Below are 24,302 nucleotides of genomic sequence, written 5' to 3' on the forward strand. Positions count from 1 at the left end.
CTGTTGACAGCTCCAGTCATTTGTTGGAGTTAAAATTTTCTACATCTATTAGCTAATAAAGATTGTCAATGGATAATAATTTTACATTTGAATTTCATAATCTCAATTTATAGCAGAGATCTGAAGCTAGGTCAGTATTCTCAAAGACTAGGAAGTGTAATCAAAGCATCAGTTCTCACTGAAATTCACAAATGGCTATTTTTCACAACAGAATTATCAAGGGAAACTTGTAATTCTTTTTTTTGGGGGGGCGTGTCTTTCTTTTAAGCACATACATATACAAAATCATCATCAAATTTTGGTTAGATACTGTTACTGGTATTAAGGCAAAGTTTATAGTTACAGTGTGAAATACAACCATTTCATAGCTTCAGTAAGCCCTGTGCCTATCTATGAACTCTCAATCTATAAAACATTAACATGGGAGAGTAAAGATGCATGTGATTTAGCTGAAATTATCTCTCATCCTATAGACTTCCAGGATTGTAAAGTTCTTCTGGATGGGTAAGTTAATATGACCTCTCATCCTTCCACAGCTGGAAGAGACTAGATGAGTTTCTGCTGGAAATTTAAGACATATAAGTCATAAAATTAAATATTTATTATTTCATTTAGAAACAGCAAAGATTTCATCTTAAACAAACTATTTTAATTACCAGTGGAACACTAAGTATGTCCATAATTAAAAAGCATGCTAACAGAGATTTTTTCCTTGTTAAGGGAATCTCAGCTAAATATTATCTTTAAGCTGCATTATAAATCTATACATGCATGTACACAGACATCCATACCTCAGAAATGGAAAACTGTCCAAACTATTCCACATTATTTCATTCAATCATTCAACAAATATTTATTAAGCACCTATTATATGCCACTTGGAACTACTCAAAATCATTACTTTTAAAATATGATTTGAAATAGAACATAGAAAGTATTTTTTGATCAGATGGAAAGGTTTTTCTGCCTCTAAAAATCATCTAAGTATAATCTGCATTCATTGTATTGTTTATTTCATTACATATGTTTACTGCAGTACTAACTTTAACATTTTATATCTTGGCCTTTTAGAGAAACTTTTTTTAAAAAATTGAAGTATAGTTGATTTACAATATTGTGTTGGTTTCAGGTATACAGCAAAGTGATTCAGTTATATCTACATATATATATTTTCCAGATTATTATCCATTATTGTAGAGAAACTTTTAGGGCCAGCGTAACTAAACTTAATTTGGATAGACCTAATTTGAGTTTTCCGAATAGGCCACATTTCTTCATATGGGTCCTAGTACACATATGCAAATACATAATTCTTCTGAGTTAAAGTTGACACCTTACTTCAGAATGTCCCATGTACTCAAGATACCAAGCTTGTAAATTGCCTCCCCTCATCACCATCCCTACTCATTCAAGATTACCCCCAAGTTACACCACAGTCTTCTCTTTTTCTCTTAACAGTTAGGCCTATTCTGTACTACTATTGCTTTGTTTGCTTCTTAAAATTCAATTCTTGGCTCTCTCTTTCTTGTAATGAAAACTGTGTGCCCCTAAACCCCTTTCCTTTTTGGGGTACCTTGGAAAAACTACTCAGTTCCATTTTTGTAAACCAAAGAAAGAGTTCAGTCCCTATCTGGTAACTATTTATTAGGTACCTACTTATATGCCAGACACTGGGCTAGATCTCAGAAATGGCTGATAAGCATAAAAGCAATGGCTAGAAATATTCCTGTAGCAAGGAAAAGAAAAATCACTGATTTTAATATAAGATTAGATCTCATAAACAGTGCAATTTATCTTGGAAGCTCATAAAAGTACCTAGAAATGCTGTTTATAAACATACTGCTTTTCTTCAAGTATTAATATTTAGGAAAAATAATGTCTTATGCAACTTGTAATTGTTTTTATATTTAGTTTCATCACTGTAATTGATTTTCTAATATTTTTCAGGGTGGTGATGGTTTTTCTATTGTGTAAGTGAAATACAAACTTAGGCTATAATAAACACCAAGCAATCATTATTTGTTAAATTGTTTCCCAGAGAAGATGGTTCCCAAATTCCCAACAACCCACTCACAAATAAACTTCTAAGGTACAAAACACTTGGAAATTGGGGATGGCTTATTTTTTATTTCTATATTTACAATCCTATAGGCTTAAGAAATGGTGCCACTACTAAGATAATACCAATGAATTACTAGTTTAAAATAAAAAATTATTTGGAAGATTGTGAAGCTATGTGTAAATCTTCCATCAGTCTAAGGACTGAGTGTGGGAAATTCTGTAAAGAAGTAAAATTTGGTTTGTGATATAATCTCTATTGTATTTACTTTTGACTTCAAGTATAAGATACTAGTCCTAAAAAGGTTTTCACAGACAAGCTGAGTTTCTTTTTATACACTGGTCAATAGGTTAAAAAAACTCCACAAAACAAAACCTGTTCTACAGGCTTCTGCACACATACAGGAAATATTAGAGAAAGTACAGTAGTTTTACATTATATCTAGAGTACAAACCCTTTTAATAGGTTCATTGACACCTTGCTTAAGTTTTCATTTCTGCTAAGTTGTTCTGCCTTAAAGGACTCACTTGAATCAATAACTAAGGACATCTTTTTTGAGGCCTGCAAACTAGAAACATTGCTTAGAATGATGCATCTTTAAGCAATGACTCACTTCTGCAGCTAACAATATATACTTCCTTCTTACACAGAAGAATGATTACATGCCTTCCATCGATGCCTTTAAAAAAACATATAAAATTAGCATACAATCTCCCAAGTTAAGATTGTACAAATGAAGTTTTTATTGGAATGTGAATATATATTTTAAGAGTTTTTTCTTTTTTCTCTTCTCTATTGTTTACATACATATATGCATCTGGTTAAAATAGTTCTTCAGCAGAACAACAATATTATATAAGAGTTTGGTGCCAGCTATAAGAACAAAATAACTGCCTTATTCCTTAATTTGAAATGTGCATTCATTTTGTATCAAATGGTAAGTTTGATATGTAAATTTTCTAATTTTTATTTTCACTCCAGAACTTTGAAAAAAATCATGTGTCACTTATTGGATCTAACAGAAGCATTCAACATTCAAATTACATATCCCTTTATTTAATGGCATCATTAACATTTCTAATTGAATTATGAGGGAATGCTGTAATTGATAATATCAAACATCACAATGATTATTTTAAATTTACTGAAAATAGACGGAACGAGGTAACTTTTGAATTTTTATTCAGTTGAAAGAGAAACATGAAAAATGGTATCCTGCCACTATTTTATTTTTGGAAACTCTTTGTAAATAAAAACCCATTTCCAAAATAAGATATTCCATGGACACGGAATAGTTGGTAATGATTCAAGTGCCTTAGGCAACAGAGAAGTATTGTTTTGTAGTTGTTTTTTAAAACCTCTCCTAGTAACAGCAGTTTATCATGCACAAAGAAACAAGGTAACAGCACAGTTTAAAATGAAAATATAAGCAATAACTGTAAAACCTCAGCTAAACTAAATTTTAATTCCATCTCTGTGAACCATTATAGGTAACCTGGTTGATACTCACCAAATGTTACAGAAAAGCCCAGGCTCGCCTAAGCAACGAAAAGTAGACACGTGGTGAGGTGCTGAAGACAGCTCTCTCTGGGGCTCAAAGCACTTTAGATGAAGTAGCCTTTATCTTCCATTTAATAGAGGGTGCCTCCTATTACCAAAGCGTGGCAGAGAAGAGTTTCCACAATCCTGTCTTGACTTTCTGTCTCCCTCTTTGAAGAGTAAGTTACCACCGGAAAAAGTTAGCAGAAAATGATCACTGAACACTCACACAGGGCAGCTGTAAATTTCCACTCTCTTTGCTTGCTCTCAGATTCCAAGCCTTGCTTGTCTCTTAATCTGTCACAGGCAGTTCTGTTTCTGGTCAAACCAGCTTGCTTATGCGTTCTCCTCTCCTCCTCTAATGCACTCTTTTAGATACATACCACACAGTCACAGCTCCCTCTTTTTCTTCCTCCTTCCCAATCATGCAATGTCACAAGAATGTGTGTAAAGCAATTAAGTTGAGGCAAATTTAATTCTTGGCCAAAGGAAAAAAAAAGAGTCTAGGTATAAACAAAATTTTTTTCTCATCAAATTTTTTCCTTTTAAGTCCTATACTTGTTCATGCATGGTTTTGTCAACAAATTAAACTGGCCTGACCATCTTGTTTAAAAATTTAAATAACAAAGGCATGTTGATAGTGATAATAACAGATTCATTTGCTAATATGTTAGATTCCCAGGGAAGATGCTATTCCCAATCATAATAAGAAAGTGTAGCAAGTAAATACACAGTATTATTAATTTAATCTTGAGATTTTAAAAAGCAAGGGAGGTGGGGGGGCGGGGGCGTTGGCACAATGGATAACGCCTCTGACTATGGATCAGAAGAGTCTAAAAAGCAAGGGAGGTGTTAGAATGAGTATTCATAATTTAATTTCAGTGTAATTTTGTGAAAACTTAATTTATTAAAAAATACGGTATATTTTGAAACTTAGAATCAATTTAGTTATAAAAAGGAAATTATAAAGAACATAGAGAAATATTAACACCAAAACTATTAAATGGAGCAGCTTACACCATTTATGTGCAAACCAAATGTAACTATTTGGTGTAGAATGTCTCCCCCTCCCTCCCCACCCCATCACACAAAAGCACTATTTGTCAGGATACGTAATACCTCTTCAATGAGAATTTTAAAAGCTAAAGGTTTCAAAAAACATTTTTTCATTAATATACATGTATAATTATAGAGTAAAATTTCTTAAAATTATGGATCTTTCTGCAAGGTTTGAGGATGAGGAATTAGGTAGAAGACTGAGTGGGATGGCTAGTGACAGGCTTAGATGGCCTTTATTAGATTCTTTGGAGTTAAAAGGTAAGCTTGGAATACATGCTAGCTCTGTGAGGATGCTAGTCAGAGCCTGCTTTGGGGTTTTCTTTTTTTAATTAATTAATTAATTAACTTATTTTTGGTGTTGGGTCTTTGTTGCTGTGCGCGGGCTTTCTCTAGTTGCGGCGAGCAGGGGGTACTCTTCGCTGCGGTGCGTGGGCTTCTCATTGCCGTAGCTTCTCCTGCTGCACCAGCTCTAGGCGTGCGGCTTCAGTGGTTGTGGCACGTGGGCTCAGTAGTTGTGGCTCAATGGGCTCTAGAGCGCAGGCTCAGTAGTTGCGGTGCACGGGCTTAGTTGCTCCGCGGCATGTGGGATCTTCCCGGACCAAAGATCGAACCCGTGTCCCCTGCATCAGCAGGTGGATTCTTAACCACTGAGCCACCAGGGAAGTCCTCTGTTCCAGTTCTTTAGTGCCAAAGACTTTTAGGTTCTCTGTCTCCCACTATGTTTCCACTCAAAAGTCTTGTGCTCTTCTAACAGATCTCCCAATTATAGAGCTGACAGAAATAGTTGTTAGACCTATTATTACTTTAATCTTACTCTCTGCAGAACTAAAATATCTCTAAGAATATGAACTTAAATAAATTGAAAGGTAATTATTTGTACTTAGTTGTTTATCCTTATGAAAAATAAGTGAATGAATCTTGGCTTTATTACTTAATCTATATATCATATATATTAAATATATATTTCTTAACATATATACTTATTTTAAAATATATTTCTTTATCTGGCTTATTTAAAGTACAGTTTAGAAATTTAAATATGTTACAAGGAAATTTTAACACCTAAAAATTAGGCATCAAGAAGACTAGGGCTTCCCTGGTGGTGCAGTGGTTGAGAATCCACCTGCCAATGCAGGGGACACGGGTTCTATCCTTGGTCCGGGAAGATCCCACATGCCACGGAGCAACTAAGCCCGTGCACCACAACTACTGAGACTGTGCTCTAGAGCCCGTGAGTCACAACTACTGAGCCTGCATGCTGCAACTACTGAAGCCCATGCACCTAGAGCCCATGCTCTGCAACAGGAGAAGCCACCACAGTAAGAAGCCTGCGCACCACAACGAAGAGCAGCCCCTGCTCACCGCAAGTAGAGAAAGCCCATGTGCAGCAACGAAGACCCAACACAGCCAAAAATAAATAAATAAATAAAAGAAGCCTAGAGATTAGTCTGCTGTTTGTTACTTCAAATTAGTAGTTCTGTAAATCTGGAATCTTATTTCCTATTTTTAAAGAAACAATAAATGGAAATTATCCCAAAACCCTAAAGGGTATTAAGAGCCTACTATCTTCTTAAGATTATACTCAAAGAGTTCTGGTATAACTGAAGAAGTTCAGAATTTGTAAGGGTAGAACTTAGAATAACTATAAGGCTGATTTTTTAAAAGTCACTTTAAAATTAGACTTTATATCAATCTGTGATGGAGTCTAAGGCACAAAATAAAGACAAGTCATCTAATACATAATTAAACAGATTGTCTGCATATGAATGTATGTTTACATTTGATTCCTACTAAATACCATTTTTTAAGATGCATACAAAGAAATCACAAAAAGTGACCTTATATTAGGCCACAAAGACATCAGTAAATTTTCAAAGGAGAAATAGTGCAAACTTCATTCTGTAAATACAACACAATAAAACTAGAAGTTATTTTTAAATTTTTCAGAAGATAAGCAAACTGTTCTTTAAAAATACCCTATTAATACATGAAAATTAAAAAAGAATATTCTTTCAAAAATTATTTGGACAGAGAATTAAAAGTACAATTATAGGGACTTCTGTTTCAGACTATGATGGAGTAACAGGGACTAGATTTACTCTTCTATCTTACATAATTAAAAAACTGGACAGAATTAATAAAACAATGGTTTTCAGACACTGGACACCAGGCAGCTCAGCCCAGTAATCCCTAAGAGAAAGGAAACAAACAAAGGTAAGCTTCACAATTGTCCCAGTTTGCAGAGCAGGAAGGGGAACCCAAGCAGAGCATGGCAGTCTCCCTGAGTTCAAAAGACAGAGTTGATAATTCAAGAAGGCCAATGTGGCTAAAATTCACAGGGCAAAATACCAGAGAGGGAGAGCTACAAAGAGAGCCCCAGAGATCTGCAAAAAGTTCCCCTCAAATCTTCACTGAGAACTGATCAGTGCACGTCCATGAGAAAACTCTCCAAGGCCAAGGAAAGAACCACTGGAAAGAAGCAGGCTGAAGAATTCCCACTACACACACAGGCTGAGAATAAATAGGTCATGTTCCCAACAGTCAGAATAAAGAAATCTCATAATAAATGGGAGATTGGGTTGAGTACTCAGAAAAATATTGCCTCAGTAGCAGGACCAAATTAGTCCTAAAGGTTGTGCTGGTCCCCCCCAATAGAGGTTACAAGTGAGCTTGAAAGGATCAAATTGATTCCAAATAACTTAAGTGTATCCTAGAGAAGAATTAAAAATTTTTAGAAATCTAGCACACTACAACATAGAATCCACATGTTTAGCATCCAGTCAAAAAGTACCAGGCATGCCAAAAGCAGGAAAACACATGCATAATAAGGAGAAAAACTTAATAGAAAATAGCTCAGAAATGACACAACTAACAGCATTAGTACAAAAAGACATTAAAACAGCTATTACAAATATACTCCATAAGTTTAAGAAAGTATAAAAAAGCATAAGTATTGTTAAGGAGAGCCCTGGAATATATTAAAAAGACACAAATCAAATTTCTAAATATTAAAACTACAATTTCTGAGATAAAAATTACACCAAATAGGATGAACAGATTAGACACTGCAGAAGAAATAATTAGTAAACTTGAAGACAAAACAGAAGTTATCAAAATGAAACACTGAGGGCTTCCCTGGTGGCGCAGTGGTTGGGAGTCCGCCTGCTGATGCAGGGGACATGGGTTCGTGCCCTGGTATGGGAGGATCCTGCATGCCGCGGAGCGGCTGGGCCCATGGGCCATGGCCGCTGGGCCTGCACGTCCAGAGCCTGTGCTCCGCAACGGGAGAGCCCACAACAGTGAGAGGTCTGCGTACTGCAAAAAAAAAAAAAGAAACACTGAAGGAAAAAAAAGACCAAAAAAAAAAAAATTAACAAGCATTCCTAACTATGGGAAAACTTCAAGCAGCCTAATGTATGCATTGTTTGAGTCCTAAAAGGAGAGCAGAGAAAAGGGGAAACAGAAAACAATGTTTGAAGAAATAATGACCAAAAATTTTCTAATTTAATGAAAACTAAACTGAGAGAAATGAAAGAAGAAAAATACAAATCTACTACTATAGTCCAAGATATAAATACTCTTCTTTCAATAATTCATAGAAAAAGTAGAAAATCAGTAAGTACATAAAAGACTTGAACAGCACTAAAACCAATTTGATCTGATATATATCAAACATACAAACATAGAAAATATGTTCTCTGATCACATTAACTTAGAAATCAATAATAAAAGATATGAGAAATTCCCAAACATTTGGAAACTAAATAGCACACTACTAAGTAATCTATTGGTCAAAGAAGAAATAAAAGCAGAAATTAGAAATTATTTGGGGGAATTCCCTGGCAGTCCAGTGATTAGGACTGGGCACTTTCATTGCCATAGACCCAAGTTCGATCCCTGGTCAGGGAACTAAGATCCTGCAATCCATGCAGCATGGCCAAAAATTAAAAAGGAAAAGAAAAGAAATTACTTTTAACTGAATGAAAAGGAAAACCTAGCAACAAAATCTGTGGGATGCAGGTAAAGAAGTATTTAGAGAGATGTGTTTAACATTAAGCACTTATATTAGAAAAGAAAGCATGCCTCAAGCTAATGACCTCAGCTTCCACCTGAAGAAACTAGAGGCGTTAAGCTCAAAGCAAGCAGAACCAAGAAAATAATAAAGAGCAGAAATCAATAAAGTTAGAAACAGAAAAACAATGAAAAAAATCAATGAAACAGAACCCGATTATTTGAAAAGATCAATAAAATTGCTCAACATCTTACAAGACTGACAAAGAAAAAAAGACAAAAATATCACTATCAGGAATGAAACATTAAACCATAAAAAAGCTATGAGAAAATGCTGATATTTATTTGATCTCTGGGTAAGATAGTTTTTTCAGACCAGATCTATTTAAGAATAATGTTTTAATTTGTTAAGCCCTCCCTCCTCTTCCTTTTTAAAAACTGATTCTGGACTTTTCAAAAGACCAAGACAATTCTGTTACAGAAACTTTTGAGAATGTGTTTTGTGGTGCCATTTAACTTGTTCTTCTATCCCCTGTATTTCCTATAAAAAGGAAGTTAGCTCTGAAAGCATAATAAAACATAAACATTTTTTACACGATAAGTTCATAATGAATCACACCAAGAGGCAACAGTCTCATTGTCCCACTATTAGTGATCTATGTTTGATGACTGAGTTAGGGTAATAATAGCACATTTCTTTATTGAAAAGACATTTCCCTTTTTGACTAGCTAGTAGGGTATAGACTGATATTTTTTTCAACCTGCAAATATGCAATTCTCTCTCAGTGCTTCCTCCAATGATTTTAGTATTCATTGGTGATCCTTCCCTAAATCAATTACTTCACCAGGGTTGCAAACCGGTAATTTTAAAAATTCTATTCTTTCTATGTATATTGGCTGGCACTGTTTTGTAGAGAAGAGCTTCTCCTCAACTATACTTCTAATTGTTTAATTCTCTTTATTTAATTACCAATTTTGAGAGTAGGAAGCTAGTAATATTCACTTCCAATGGTGGCAAAGAGAGATACGTTTTTTTGGTGGAGGAAGTCTTTCTCTTCTCTTGAATATCACTATAGGTTCACAAATTTTTACAAATTCAATGTTTCAATCAATTACAGGCATTATTCTTTTTGGTGCTGTCCTTGTAGCCTGGGTTGCCCCCCAAAAGCAGGGTCTGAAGCAAAAGCCTCATGTAATATTATTTTAATAAGAAATCCAATCACAATGAGCAGGAATGAGGAAATAGGGGAATAAAACAAAGAAGGAATATGTCAGCCAATATGACAATGCATCATCAAGCTGGCCATCTGTTAAATCTATCAGACTGAAACTCTTAGAAGCTATATGAACTGCATTTCAGGATCACCCCTAGGGTTCGGGGGTGGGAGGGTGGGAAAGGAAGAGGAAGAATTTATCTACTGATTCTCATCTTGGATTGATCAAAGTCCTTCCCCAAAGGGAAATAACTCCCCTACACTTGAGTTTAACTCCTTTATTCTTCCCGGTTGCACATGTGTGGGTCTGGGCACTGAGTGGACCCCAGAGCAGTGGCCACATGGAAGCCCTGTGACACGTAGCAAAGGGCTTGCAGAATGACAGGAGATGAAGCTATTAGGTTATGCCTGCATGAGGGTTTGCATAGAGGTGAAATGAGACAAGTGAGTCCTAGAGGATCTGCAATGGTATATAAGAGGTATCTAAAACAATTGCTCAAACTCCCACAAATTAGGCCAGCGGGAGTCCTTTCAAGATAGCTCCTACATCCTTCTGATACAGTTTCAATAATCCTTGAACTTTCATTGCTTTCTTGTTCAACACAATGGTGCAGGCTCACCTTGTATTTACTTTCTCCCAGATCTGGGCCATTTTTCCAGAGAGAAGTTTTCCAAATGTGAGGAACAGTGCACTTACCCTTGCTCAAAAGTGTTTACTTACTGCATCCAGCTCCAAGATCTCTGTTGGTTTTATGCTTTTTAATCAAATTTGAAGTAGCTCCTTATGGTCTAGCATTCTATGGCTCAATTATAAATTTACTCCCCCACCCACCCAGGACATCTAATAAACAAGGCAAAAGGAACACAGGATACCAGGAATAAATACTCCCACATGAAAAAGGGTAAGTGAGGAAACATTAATCTATAATATGTATGATATTTTGCTGGACAGGAAGAGCAAGCTTCCCTGCCTGGGGATGAGTTCCTTAGCTACCAAACTGGTTGCCCCTGGTTCTAATCTCTCTAATCCCTGGGAGAATCCTCCCTATCAATTGTCCTCCAACGTCACATTTGAGAGGGTCATTGTGGATGGTTCATGACTGACAGCTTTCCTGCTGAAGCCAGTCTACCTGTTTGGGGGCCAGATTTAGGGGTCTGGGAGTTGCCAAGGGATGACAGAACTTTATTTCTCAGGCTTGAATTTCTTTGACAATACAACGGTCTTGGATTATCATTTGGCTTTTAATCACTTTGCCTTTTGTCTTCTACTCATCAAAGCCAAAAACTGTTGAATCTGTTGTGATTTTTGTCTCTAACCAGCTTCCTTGGTCTGCCCATTACTCAAGCCCCCAGGTTAAAATGCTTCCTTCTTGGTCTCTTCTTCCAAAAAAATGGGAGAACTTCCCCTTACACCCAGGCTGCATCCTATTAGATTGCTCTGTATTCGGGGTTGACTGCCCCACAAGGCAGAAGTAGAAAAAGATGCTTGGGTTTTCAGGCTTCTCCTAGATTCTAATCATATCTTTCTCACACTTTGTGCCTCCCTACTTTTGCTCAAACTAATTTAGCTCATGGCTGTGATCACACTGGAGAGACAAATACGCAGGCATAATGCTTAGGAAGTTCTTAGGCTCTCAGGTTCTGTATATGCCTTTTTAGTTATCCTTTTCCATATGAGCTCATTATCTCTTACTCAGAATCCTTTGACTCAAATTCTACCCAGGTGGAGCTCTGCAAAATCACATGTTGCTCCACTTGAATGATCGATTCATTTCATTAACCTGTGACTTTGCTTATTTACAATATCATTATCATGAGGAGGGTGGCTTAAAATCTGGCAACTGGAAGTGATGTCTGGAAGGTCTTAAATAGACTTTCTCCCCCTCACCCCGCCTTTTTTTTCTACTTTACTCATATCATTGGGTCATTCAGCATTTTTTTTTTCATTCAGCATTTTTTATTTCAAGAAGGCAGAAATTTTATAGCCTCCTTTTACCCTTACCTTGCGTGCATTTTCTTAAAGACCTCTTAGCCTAGTACACTCATTTATTACTTAAATAAATTCCTATTTATCAGTTCTATCCATCACTCCACTTCCCATGGTCCACTTCAATATTTAACTCCCTATAGAAAGGGGTCAGCCTCTGTTTCCCCCACATTCTTCTCTCCTGATCAATAACACTGTAGTTACCTAAATAGATAATAAAGTTTGTTTTTGTGTTTGCTTTAATTATACTTCTAAGGTTGGTGAGGGTAAAATAAAACAAGAACTCTAGTACTTTAACAGAGTGTAAATTAACATAACTTTTTCCTGTAGGGATATTAACAATAAGTTGCAAAAGGCTTAAAATATTCATTTTCCTTTTTGCAACAATAAGTTGCAAAAGGCTTAAAATATTCATTTTCCTTTAAGCCTTTTTCCAAAAGGCTTAAAATATTCATATTCATTTTTCCTTTTATTTAGTAATTCAATGTCTACAAATTTATTCTAAGAATAAGTATGCAAGGAAGAATATACAGGGATATTTATTACACTACTTATAGCAAAAAACCCCAAAACTAAAGTCCAAAGTATGTGATTGATTATAATCATTGGGGTCCATGTGGCATGGGCATTGGCCAACCAAAGCAGATGTCCAAATAACCAGCATAGTTGCAGGCCATTCAGCATGCCTACTGAATATTGAGCAGGGTTCATTCATTAATACAGAATAACACGGTCAAGTTGTTTAAGAACATTTAAAGAAATGGGGATATATTTATTGCATAATATCAAGTTTAAAAATTCCAAGATGCTAAACTTAGTAAAGAATATGAGCCCCCAATTTTTGTTCTATTTTTTACATAAATATTTCCTTCTTTTTGGACATGGAAACAATACCAAAGGTTAATATTAGTTGGAACACCAGTGGTTACATTCATACATTCTTGTGTTTTCCAAATGTTCTAAAATTAACATGTACAGTCAGTTTTGCTACAAAATGAGGTAAGTGTTCCTAAAAATCTCCATGCTATGCAATATCATGCAATAAGAACCACAGGAATTCTGGGGAAAACCGGGTTGGAGCTCAATACTCAAAAATTTCATCAGTGACATATTTTTTCTCTTAAAGTAGGAACCTAATAAAAATAGTAGCACACTTTTACACATGTTAAGTGGTTTAAAAAAATACACAAATACCACAATAAATATGGTACTTTTCCTTGAAAAAGACCTGACATTTTGCTTATGGTGGTGGATGTTAGGAGACTTATAGCTTGTAAATTATTTCAAAATAGTGGAAATAGGATTATCTGAAATCAGCTGGAGAGTTGTAACACCAAACATGGATGAATGTGACTCATATAACATGTGGTACACAGAGACAGCTGGTACATGCTTGAGGTGTGTGCATGTCTATGTTTTGTGCATTTCTCCATGGTTTATGTTTTGCGCATTTCTCCATGGCTTGGTTCAGCTGGGTGGTTTTCTGCATTCGTAAAACTGTACAAAAGCAAATGAGAAATCTGCATTATGCTCAAATGTTTCCTAATATGTCAATCATATTGGAACAAATTTGTGTTTTCAAAACAAGTGTTAAAAGCAGAAATGACTCTTTTACCACTGTAAAATATATGTATATGTTGAGTATGCTAACAAGTACTGTGAACCTATTGTTGTAATTTTGCTAATTTGGGTAACTACAGATTTTTTTTTTTAAGTGGTATTTACCTCTTACTCTCGCTGTTTTGTTTTGTTTTTTAAACATCTTTATTGGAGTATAATTGCTTTACAGTGTTGTTTTAGTTTCTGCTGTATAACAAAGTGAATCAGCTATATGCATATGTATATCCCCATATCCTCTCCCTCTTTCGTCTCCCTCCCACCCTCCTTATCCCACCCCTCTAGGTAGTCGCAAAGCACCAAGCTGATCTCCCTGTGCCATGCAGCTGCTTTCCACTAGCTATCTATTTTACATCTGGTAGTGTATATATGTCAATGTTACACTCTTACTTCGTCCCAGCTTACCCTTCCCCTCCCCATGTCCTCAAGTCCATTCTCTATGTCTGTTCTTTATTCCTGTCCTGCCCCTAGGTTCACGAGAACCACTTTTTTTTTTTTTAGATTCCATATATATGTGTTAGCATACGGTATTTGTTTTTCTCTTTCTGACTTACTTCACTCTGTATGACAGACTCTAGGTCCATCCACCTCACTACAAATAACTCAATTTTGTTTCTTTTTATGGCTGAGTAATATTCCATTGTATATATGTGCCACATCTTCTTTAGCCATTCATCTGTCGACGGACACTTAGGTTGCTTCCATTCACTGTTTTTTTCTCCTCGCTTCTCATCTATGCTTTTGTTTCTCTATTTTTCTCTCTTCCTAAAGATTACAGTATAGGTACAAAATACCACAGCTACAACTTCAGGTAGCCCAGGAATAACATTTGACTTTTCTTCAATAGTCTTATGCCAAAAAGGGAGACCCAAAGCAAAGAATCTATTTATTATCTTAGGAGTTTGTCATGTTATCCATGTACCATAGATATCTCTAGTTCTTCTCATAATTCCCATTTCAGACAGAATTAACATCGTGGCCCTGGAACTTGCTTAAAGATACTCAAATTGCTTTAATAAAAGCAGAATACAGAAGAAATGCCAGAGGACAAATGCTTTAGAGGTGTCCAAGTTGCACTGAAATAGGGGTTAATTGATAGAATGAAAACACATTTCCAATTGTCCATTAATTGCTAATCCTTGGCCAAATTTGGAAATCTTTAAAAGTTCTTAACTTCAAAGCTTCTTCATTAGTCTGTTTTCTCTCTTATACTAACTCTGCTTCCATCTCCACCTTCTGCTTTTTTTAGGAAGGAGGAAGCTTGAATTACAAAATTTAGGTGACACCCCTGCCTATTGGCTGTATTTCCAAAATGTCAGAGCAATCTCTCAAAGCTGAGACCATCAATCTTTTTCTCACTTTCTAGCACTACTCTGGCCCCCTACTGGTACTGCACTGCAGTGGCAGCTGCAATATTTGGCCCTCAGCAGTAACATCTACTATGCCAGTCCAAGGAATGACTGCCTTGTTTCCCTAATGCCAAGATAAAATATATCTCTACCTATATCTATTTAGTAATAAATAAATATAGATATATAGTCTCTGAAGGCCTTTATGTGATAAACTATTCTGAACACTCTTCTCATATCAAGTGCCTAGTTTCACAGTCCATAAAATCTTTGAAATTAGGCAGACCCAGATTTGAATGAAAACAGATTGTACGTAAGTAACATATCATTAAATTGGAGATAACAGTATATACTCCAGGACTAGTTGTGAGCATCAAGTGAAATAATATACATACATGCCTGACTCAGTTAACTGTTAAATGTTAGACACTGCTCCACTCATAAAAAACAAACAACAACAACAAAAAAAACTCTAGCATATATTAAAAGTACATCATCCAACTTGCAGTTGCTCTATCACTACTCCTGAATGGGGCAGATCCACTGGAGGAGTCACAAGCAGTTTGTAGTCAACCTCATTTACGAAACACTTAGTAGATGCAAAGTGCTATAGTAGGTGCTCCAGAGATACTCATAGCCCACACACCAACAAGTCATTAACTATTTTGTTTAAGGACTTTTAAATTTGTCTTATATACCAACTAGACCAAAAGAATTCCGTTAAAAGAATTTTGAGTGCAGCCTTTTTTTTTTTTTTTGGCCACACCACGAGGCCTGTGGGATCTTAGTTCCCTGAGCAGGGACTGAACCCGGGCCCTCGGCAGTGAAATCACAGAGTCCTGACCACTGGACCGTCAGGGAATTCCCTGAATGCAGCATTTTTAAAAAGCATAGGATAGGAGTACAGAAACCCTGGAGTTTAGTCTAATTTACTCTAAGCAAAAGACAGAGTTGGGGTGGGGGCAAGGGAAACGGGACGCTTAACCATTTGATCTAAGTAAGAAAATTACAAGAAGTCTCAGAGGTTCCAGAAGCGGTGCAGGGATTCCAGAATATTTGTGAATTTGAGATTAATAGCGAATTATCAAGGAGATGCTCTATAACAATGCTTTATTTTACACTCGATTAATCCACATCTTTCATTCTAACAAACATTTTGAGGGTATTTTCTATGTGACACAAAGTAGTTTTCATAATGAACTTCAATTAATACTGTCCATACTTTCAGGGTTGCTACTAGCTTCTATGGTACTTTGGTAAAAGTCAGAAAAAGGGACAGGTGCAGTCAAGCAGGCGCATAGATTAACCAGCAGATAGCACCTTCATACAAAGAACAAGTACCCTTTTCACAGGCAGATGCAGCCCTGCACCAGCCTGGCACATAGTTTGATGTGACAGAAGTGGGGATGTGAGCTGGATTTCAGGCCCCACTCACTTCCCTGGCCAGGAGGCTTTGGGCAGTGGACAAGCCATACAACTAAATGCAATGGCCCTGAACACTTGACAATGGCAAGGCTCTGTTACAACTTTCTTATCACTTCAATGTATAGGATTCATTCATCCAACCATCTGAGGGAAATCTGCTCTTTGGGGGTACAGAGTAAAATAAGAAATTCATATTTTATTAGGGGATATAAGACATGTACTAAAAATAAATAGAGTGTAAGGCAAAAAGTTATGAATTACAAATGAAAAGACTAATGAAATACCAAAAAATTCAGAAGAGCCAAAAAAACATACCTTGAGGAATCACAGAAGGTTTCATAGAAAAGGTGCACTGAACTCAGTTTTGAATGATGGGTATGATTTGGTCACATGGAGATAAGAACACAGTATTAGGAAGTACAAGATATAAATAACAAGCAATAATTTAGCTTATCAGAAGCAAATGCTATGTGAATGACACTAAAAAAAACTGAAAAAAAACAGGTTGGGATCAGATTATGAAGAGCTTTAATACTAGGTTAATGAGTTTAACTGTTAATTTGTGGGCAAAAGGGAGCCATGATGTAATCAAACTCTCTTTCATGAATATGAATGTGGCAGTGTGTAAGAAGAATCAAGAAGGCAGAGAGACAGGAGGAGATGAAATTAAAGGCAATTGCACTAGTCTAGGATGGCAATGAAAGTAACTAGGCAGTCTACCTATCAGAGACAATAGGTTTGGCAACTGAATAAATGTAGATGGTAATTGAGAGAAGAGACAATATGATGAGTTTCCATGCCTGTGTGAAAGAGTAGATGGGTAATATTTTCAAAATAAATAAGGACCAACGAAGGAAAAACAAATTTTTGCAAAATAACCAGTTGCTTGATATGTAACAAGTTTGAGGTGCCAGCAAGACTTCTGGATATAGATGCCTACAGAGGCAGTTGAACACATAGCATAGAACTTGGAGAGAAAACAGAGCCAGAGATACATTGGGGGTCACTCATTCTGCCAGTGCAATATGAGAGACCAAAAAGAAAGCCAAGAACAAACCTTTAAGGAACGTCTATAAGTTGTGATAGAAAAAACTGACTAAAGAAACAGTAGTTAGAGAAGGACAGGAGAACCAGAAAAGTATACTATCACTATGAACAAAAAGGAGAACATCAAGAATATGAAGTGTGCAACAATATGGAATATTGTAGAGCAGTGATGAGCATCCTGCCTAAACCTGTAATCTAATTTCTAAGGCCCTCTTTCAATTCTTACAAACCAAAGGTATCAGGGGAAATAGGTATATTCAGAGAACCACTTAGGACAAGGAAAAGGACCTTTAAGAATTCATATTCCCCTAAAATCCTAAAGACATAGGCTGATAGGCCAAAGCCAGGCTGGGATCACCAGAGCATACGGTACTACAGCAAAGCATAAAGCAGGCAGAGGACTCCAAGCCAGTCCTTCTGGGAAATTGGTAATATTCGTTCTGATCCAGGTAGCATGGCTCAACTGACTTGCCTTGAACACTGGATGAGAGGTTGGAGTAGTAGTCCCTGACACACAACAAATATTCCAGGGCAAAATTAGGATTGTAAGAGGTTAGGGATGAGGTAACGGAGGCATGAGCATATATTACTGTTTCCAAGTGTTTTGATAAGGAACAGAAGGAGAGCTTGAAGGACTAATGAAAGGTATTTTTGTTGCTTGCTTGCTTGCTTTTTTTTTTAAACGCTCAGTAGATTGGGTGGAACAGATATCAGAAAGATGCAAGATAAGAGGATAATTAGTGAGGCAAGAGTCTTAAGCCCACAACGGAATATGGGATCAAGAACATAAGTGGAAAGTTTAACCCCCAAGAAGAATGATATATATCTTTCTAAAATGAAAAAGGAAGAGAAAGTATGAGTGAAATAAACTGTCCAGGTAAAGAGAAATAAAGTTAGAAAGCACATGATTGCTTCCATTTTCTCAGAAAAGAAGAACTCAAGATCATCTGAAGAGAATGAGAGTGGAGTAATAGAATGTGCATTTGAGCAGAGTGAAAATTGATGTTATCAAAAATCATATAGGGACTTCCCTGGTGGCACAGTGGTTAAGAATCCGCCTGCCAATGCAGGGGGCATGGGTTCAATCCCTGGTTGGGAAGATCCCACATGTCACGGAACAACTAAACCCATGTGCCACAGCCACTGAGCCTGTGCTCTAGAGCCCAAGAGCCACAACTACTGAAGCCCGCGCACCTAGAGCCCGTGTTCTGCAACAAGAGAAGCCACTGCAGTGAGAAGCCTGCACACCACAATGAAGAGTAGCCCCCACTCGCCGCAACTAGAGAAAGCCTGAGCACAGCAACGAAGACTCAACACAGCCAAAACCAAAATAAATTAAATAAATAAATAAATAAAAAGGAAATAAAAAGAATCCTCCTGCCAATGCAGGAAACACGGGTTCAATCCCTGGTCGGGAAGATCCCACATGCTGCTGAGCAACTAAGCCTGTGCACCACAACTACTAAGCCTGCGCTCTAGAGCCTGTGAGCCACAGCTACTGAAGCCCGAGCACCTAGAGCCCGTGCTCCGGAACCACAACAAGAGAAGCCACCACAATGAGAAGCCTGCGCACCGCAAATGAAGAGTAGCTCCCGCTCGCTGCAACTAGAGAAAGACTGCACAGCAATGAAGACCCAACAGAGACAAAAATGAATAAATAAATAATAAGTTAATTTAAAAAAAAAAGAAATGAAGGGGTACCAAAATAAATAATAATTTTAAAAAATCATATAAATGTAGTAAGAAGAAAAGCTAAAGGCTATAACTTGCATACATCAAATTCTAAGCTCAATAGTTACAATTCCACTTACAATTGCAGCACAAACAATAACCAGGTGAAATACATGCTATGGTATTCCTCCAACTTCCCAATTCAAGGAAAAACAAAGAATGAGGTAAGAAAGAAGTCATGGAATCCTCAGATACAATATATCAATACAATATCATCATAACCAACAAAAATGGGCTTAGTGCTATAACCATAGTCAGATGGTAATGACTCTCTTATTTCCCTGCCCTTCTTTGATGGATCTATTTTCTGTTTTTTTCCACAGTTGATACTTGTATGAAAAGTTCTTCCTTGAATCAATTAAGAACACAACATAGCTTTTAATGAAAGAACAACTCTCATCCTATCAAGAACTGACACATGTTCGTTCTCTTTTTATAAAGTACGTCATCTTCCAATTTTCTGAGTTTTTACAAACTTTCACTTTGCTACAAATTATTGAAATCAGAGCTATACAAAAAATTTTATGTTGGAAAATCATATTATTTCTGTTATAACTCTTTAAAAGTACAATTTGTAAGCTGGTGCTTTAGAACCAGGAAGGAAAACAGGATCTAAAAAGAACACAGAAAGGACAAAGAGAGAATTAGGTTGAATAAAGGGACAGAAGACCTTGAGTTATAAATTATTCAGTTTAAAATGTCCTGGGAGGGAGAAGCGAGAGGAGGCGTTGGCGGCGGCACTAGGGGGGCGCGGGGGTGGGGTGGGGTGCGAGAGTGAGTGAGCGGCTGAGTGAGTTTATCCCTATGGTTGGTGAGAGGCCCGGGGTCTACCTCCGAGGAGCGGGGTCGCAGCGCCAGCTAGCAACGGGCCCCTCCCGGGCCCCGGCCCGGCGTCGGCTCAGTTGTGAGGAGGAGGGGAAGCGAGTGTCCGGCCCCCGTCATGGAGGGCATGGACGTGAACCTGGACCCCGAGCTGATGCAGAAGTTCAGCTGCCTGGGCACCACCGACAAGGACGTGCTCATCTCTGAGTTCCAGCGGTTGCTCGGCTTCCAGCTCAACCCGGCCGTCTGCGCCCTCTTCCTGGACATGACCAACTGGAACCTACAAGCAGCAATTGGCGCCTATTATGACTTTGAGAGCCCAAACATCAGTGTGCCCTCTATGTCCTTTGTTGAAGATGTCACCATAGGAGAAGGGAAGTTGATACCTCCTGATACTCAATTTATAAAAACATGGCGGATCCAAAATTCTGGGGCAGAGGCCTGGCCTCCAGGGGTTTGTCTTAAATATGTCAGGGAAGACCAATTTGGACATGTGAACATGGTAATGGTGAGATCGCTAGAGCCCCAAGTGATTGCAGATGTCAGCGTCCAGATGTGCAACCCCAGCAGAGCAGGAATGTATCAGGGACAGTGACAGATGTGCACTGCTACAGGACTCTACTATGTAGATGTCATCTGGGTCATTCTCAGTGTGGAGGTGGGTGGACTTTTAGGAGTAACACAGCAGCTGTCATCTTTTGAAACGGAGTTCAACACACAGCCACATCACAGGGTAGAAGAAACTTCAACCCGTTTGCCTCTCCCCAAAAGAACCAACAATCAGATGAAAACAACTTAAAAGACCCTGGGGGTTCCAGGTTCGACTCGATCAGCAAAAACACATGGTCTCCCGCTCCTGACCAAACCGAGCAAGATGAGAATAGACTCTCACAGAACTCTGTAAATCTCTCCCCCAGCAGTCACGCAAACAACTTATCAGTAGTGACTTACAGTAAGGAATCTCCTCTACCCTAGGAGATGGCCATGAGAGAGCTCTGTCTGCCAGCATCTCACCTGGATTCTAGCACACTTGCTATTACATGAGATCTTGGGGGCTAGAATTTCAAATAGCGAATAGCCTTTTCTGAAGTCTTTAATGAAAGGAAAGTCAAACTCAACCAACATCCTTCATCTCATTGTAGGACTTTAAATAATATGTTTTCATTCACAAAAAAATAATAATAAAATAAAATGTCACGGGAAACTAGTCTCAAAGTATCTCTTTCTACAGTTTGAAGATTGTTGATAATGGAAAGTACTTTTTGACAAGATATTTAATTTTCAGACTCAAAGACATTGACAGCAAACAACACATAGAATTATAATAAAACATATTCACTGAATGGAAAAATCTCTATGGAATTAGTTCAGTAACTACAGTTGGATTTCATTATCTTTATAAAACACATTTTACCATAACTCTGAAGACTTATAAAACATGATCTAGAATAGGAGAAATGATTATAATCTATTAATAACTACTGACCACAGAAAAATACCTTTAATAAATGCAAACACAGAATGGTATCTCGTTTTACAAATAAAATATGAACTAGTGTACTTTTCTTGCTATATTAATTCTTTAAAAATATATCTTTTAGGGCTTCCCTGGTGGCGCAGTGGTTGAGAGTCCGCCTGCAGATGCAGGGGACACGGGTTCGTGCCCTGGTCCGGGAGGATCCCACATGCCACGGAGCGGCTGGGCCCGTGAGCCATGGCCGCTAAGCCTGCGTGTCCAGAGCCTGTGCTCCGCAACGGGAGGGAGAGGCCACAATAGTGAGAGGCCCGCGTACCGCAAAAAAAAAAAAAAAATTTATATATATATTATATCTTTTAGCCTTTTGATTTCAAAATAAATGCTCACTGTAAAAAAAAAAAACAACGAACTTTTAATTTTATATGCTTCTCTATTGTTTGAAAATCCCCTCCCTTCCTCTTCTCTAATTACACTCCCCAAGGTTAACTACTAATAATAGTTTAGTTTTATTCTTCCTGACATTTGTTTCCAGGCAAACACAGACAGACATACATGTTGTTCGAGTATACACACAACTTTTAAAACATGAGATCATACCACACATACTGTTTTATAAGTTATTTGTTTTTCTTAATAGTAGATCCTGGATTTCTTTACATGCCAGATTTGATAGATAAACTTCATTCTTTGGGCCTCTCACCGTTGTGGCCTCTCCTGTTGCAGAGCACAGGCTCCGGACGCACAGGCTCAGTGGCCATGGCTCACAGGCCCAGCCGCTCCGCGGCATGTGGGATCCTCCCGGACCGGGACACGAACGCGTGTCCCCTGCATCGGCAGGCGGACTCTCAACCACTGCGCCACGAGGGAAGCCCCAAAACTTCATTCTTTTTAAAGAGCTGCATAGTGTTCCTTAATATTGGTGTACCAATTTTGTTAACCACTTCTCTACATGTAGATATTACAGTAGCTGCTGCTCCCCCGCCCCTTCTATCTTATAATCTATTTTTAACTTATTCACTGATAATACAAGTATAAATTAGGATTTAAAATTATGATGCCAGTTCTCCTTTGAAAGAAGCTGTAATGTGGTCATCTAATAGTAATAAACTTTTTTTTACTTTAAATAAAGATTTTGGCCTTTCATCACTGATAATCATATACAAAAGTTGTCACTGTTTTCCATGCAGTGTTATCAATAACTCTGAAAATTTTCAAATATAACTGATTTTCAAATTAACTACACATTATAGCCTAATTCTCCACTATCACTCAATTACATGTAACAACGCTTTATTGGTGTTTCTACAAGCCTACTGTAGTACGGCGTTGTCTAAGGAATTAAAAATAAGTCTTTCACAAAGGACTTGCCTTCAGGGAGCTTACAACTTTTGGGGAAAAAAACTTATTTACGTATATGAAACAATTACACCAGAATATAAAGACTGGAGAAAATGTAAAGGGAAGAAAAAATAACCAAGGGACCAAGTATTATAAGGTACAATATAGAGATTACCTAGTGAGGAGAGAAAAGATAAAGAACTAATGGAAGAAATGGGAATTTAGATGCACTTTGGAAAAGTACTAGGATCTGAATAGGGAGATAGAAAAGGGGGGAAGATACTCCCAGCAAGGGAAAATGTTTTAGGAAAATCTTGAAGACTGGCATGAAAAAAGAAAGGGGAAACAGTAGGAAAGGGGAAAGAAAGAGAACTAGGAAAAAGGAAGAAAAGAAAACCATGGTTAAGACAGAAGCATACAGGAAAAAGTTTCTGAGATGGAGTGGTGGGCAGGGAGGGTTGTTTGTTGCTTAGGCACATATATTTACTGTCAGAGGAAGAAGCCTGGGGAGAGGTAAAACTAGAAGATCCTAGTGGGAAAAGAAGTCAGTGGTAAAGGAAAGAGTGAAGAGAACAGTGAGACACAGAGATATCTCCTAGAGGGAAGAAGTAACCCAAATGGTAGCTGCTCCCTAAACACTTGGCCAAATGTTTTAGTCGCATATCAACCAACATTTAGCATTCAGCCCCTTCACTGGCTTCTGCAAGAAATCCAGGTACACCAAGGATTTCCTAATTTCCATACGTTTTTATTTGTGGGGTCACAGTGAGAGTCACATTACACAATATACAGCATTTCACTTGGAAAGTCTCATCTAACATCTCTCGAGGGTTCCCATTCCCCTCCTGCCAGGTTTTCCCTGTACCTTTCACTTTTTTCTTTCCATTATTTCTGTCCCAGGTTCTACTTCCAAATCTGTGTACGTAACTCATCCTGAACCTTAACAAAACAGGCCCTTCCAATGGACACAACACACCTCTTTAAAAAGCAATTTAAGGGGCTTCCCTGGTGGCGCAGTGGTTGGGAGTCCGCCTGCCGATGCAGGGGACACGGGTTCGTGCCCCGGTCCGGGAGGATCCCACGTGCTGCGGAGCGGCTGGGACCGTGGGCCATGGCCGCTAGGCCTGTGCGTCCGGAGCCTGTGCTCTGCAGCGGGAGAGGCCACAGCAGTGAGAGGCCCGCGTACCGCAAAAAAAAAAAAAAAACCAATTTAACAATCATCTTCTCACACTTGAACAAGCCCCTTGTAGACTCAATATTCATCACAAATGAATTATCAAGGCATTTCTTCCAAACAAATTCAGCATTTTCTGCAAAAAAAAAAATTCTTGTGCCAACTACTAAAAGACCGACAATTTCTCCATCTCAATACAAAATCAAAAATACAGATGAAAAGTTTTCACCTTAGTAAAAGAAGCATAACTGTTATAAGAAACAGAACCAATCTTCCTAAGAAATAGAAGAAAGATTTTTTAAAATATAAACTATCATTGGCAAGAATGTGGTGAGACAAAATCTCATATGCTGCTGTGTAGAATAAAATCACTAAGAATATATCTAGAAAACAATTTATCAGCATATTCATGCTCTTTAACAGACTATTTCTACTAACAGAAAGCTATCCTGA

The 24,302-nt window shown here is 37.7% G+C and overlaps 1 protein-coding gene and 1 pseudogene across 9 annotated transcripts in view; one reads left to right on the forward strand and one right to left on the reverse strand.

Annotated features, from left to right (window-relative positions):
- CAB39L (calcium binding protein 39 like) overlaps positions 1–24,302 on the reverse strand; it is a 100,657-nt gene that overhangs the window by 57,387 nt on the left and 18,968 nt on the right. For 3 of the 9 annotated variants that reach the window (XM_067713959.1, XM_067713958.1, XM_067713963.1), the window contains one exon: positions 3,570–3,768. The exons of 4 other annotated variants lie outside the window; for them this stretch is intronic. The gene's annotated coding sequence lies outside the window, so the exon portion shown is untranslated. Of the gene's footprint in view, positions 1–3,569; positions 4,044–24,302 lie in introns of those variants that run through there. 2 more of the 9 variants (XM_067713965.1, XM_067713960.1) reach the window with 2 other exon arrangements.
- Positions 19,938–21,013, forward strand: LOC137211465 (protein ILRUN pseudogene; annotated as a pseudogene).

The sequence above is a fragment of the Pseudorca crassidens genome, chromosome 18 (assembly GCF_039906515.1).
Source record: "Pseudorca crassidens isolate mPseCra1 chromosome 18, mPseCra1.hap1, whole genome shotgun sequence".
Classification (NCBI taxonomy): domain Eukaryota; kingdom Metazoa; phylum Chordata; class Mammalia; order Artiodactyla; family Delphinidae; genus Pseudorca; species Pseudorca crassidens.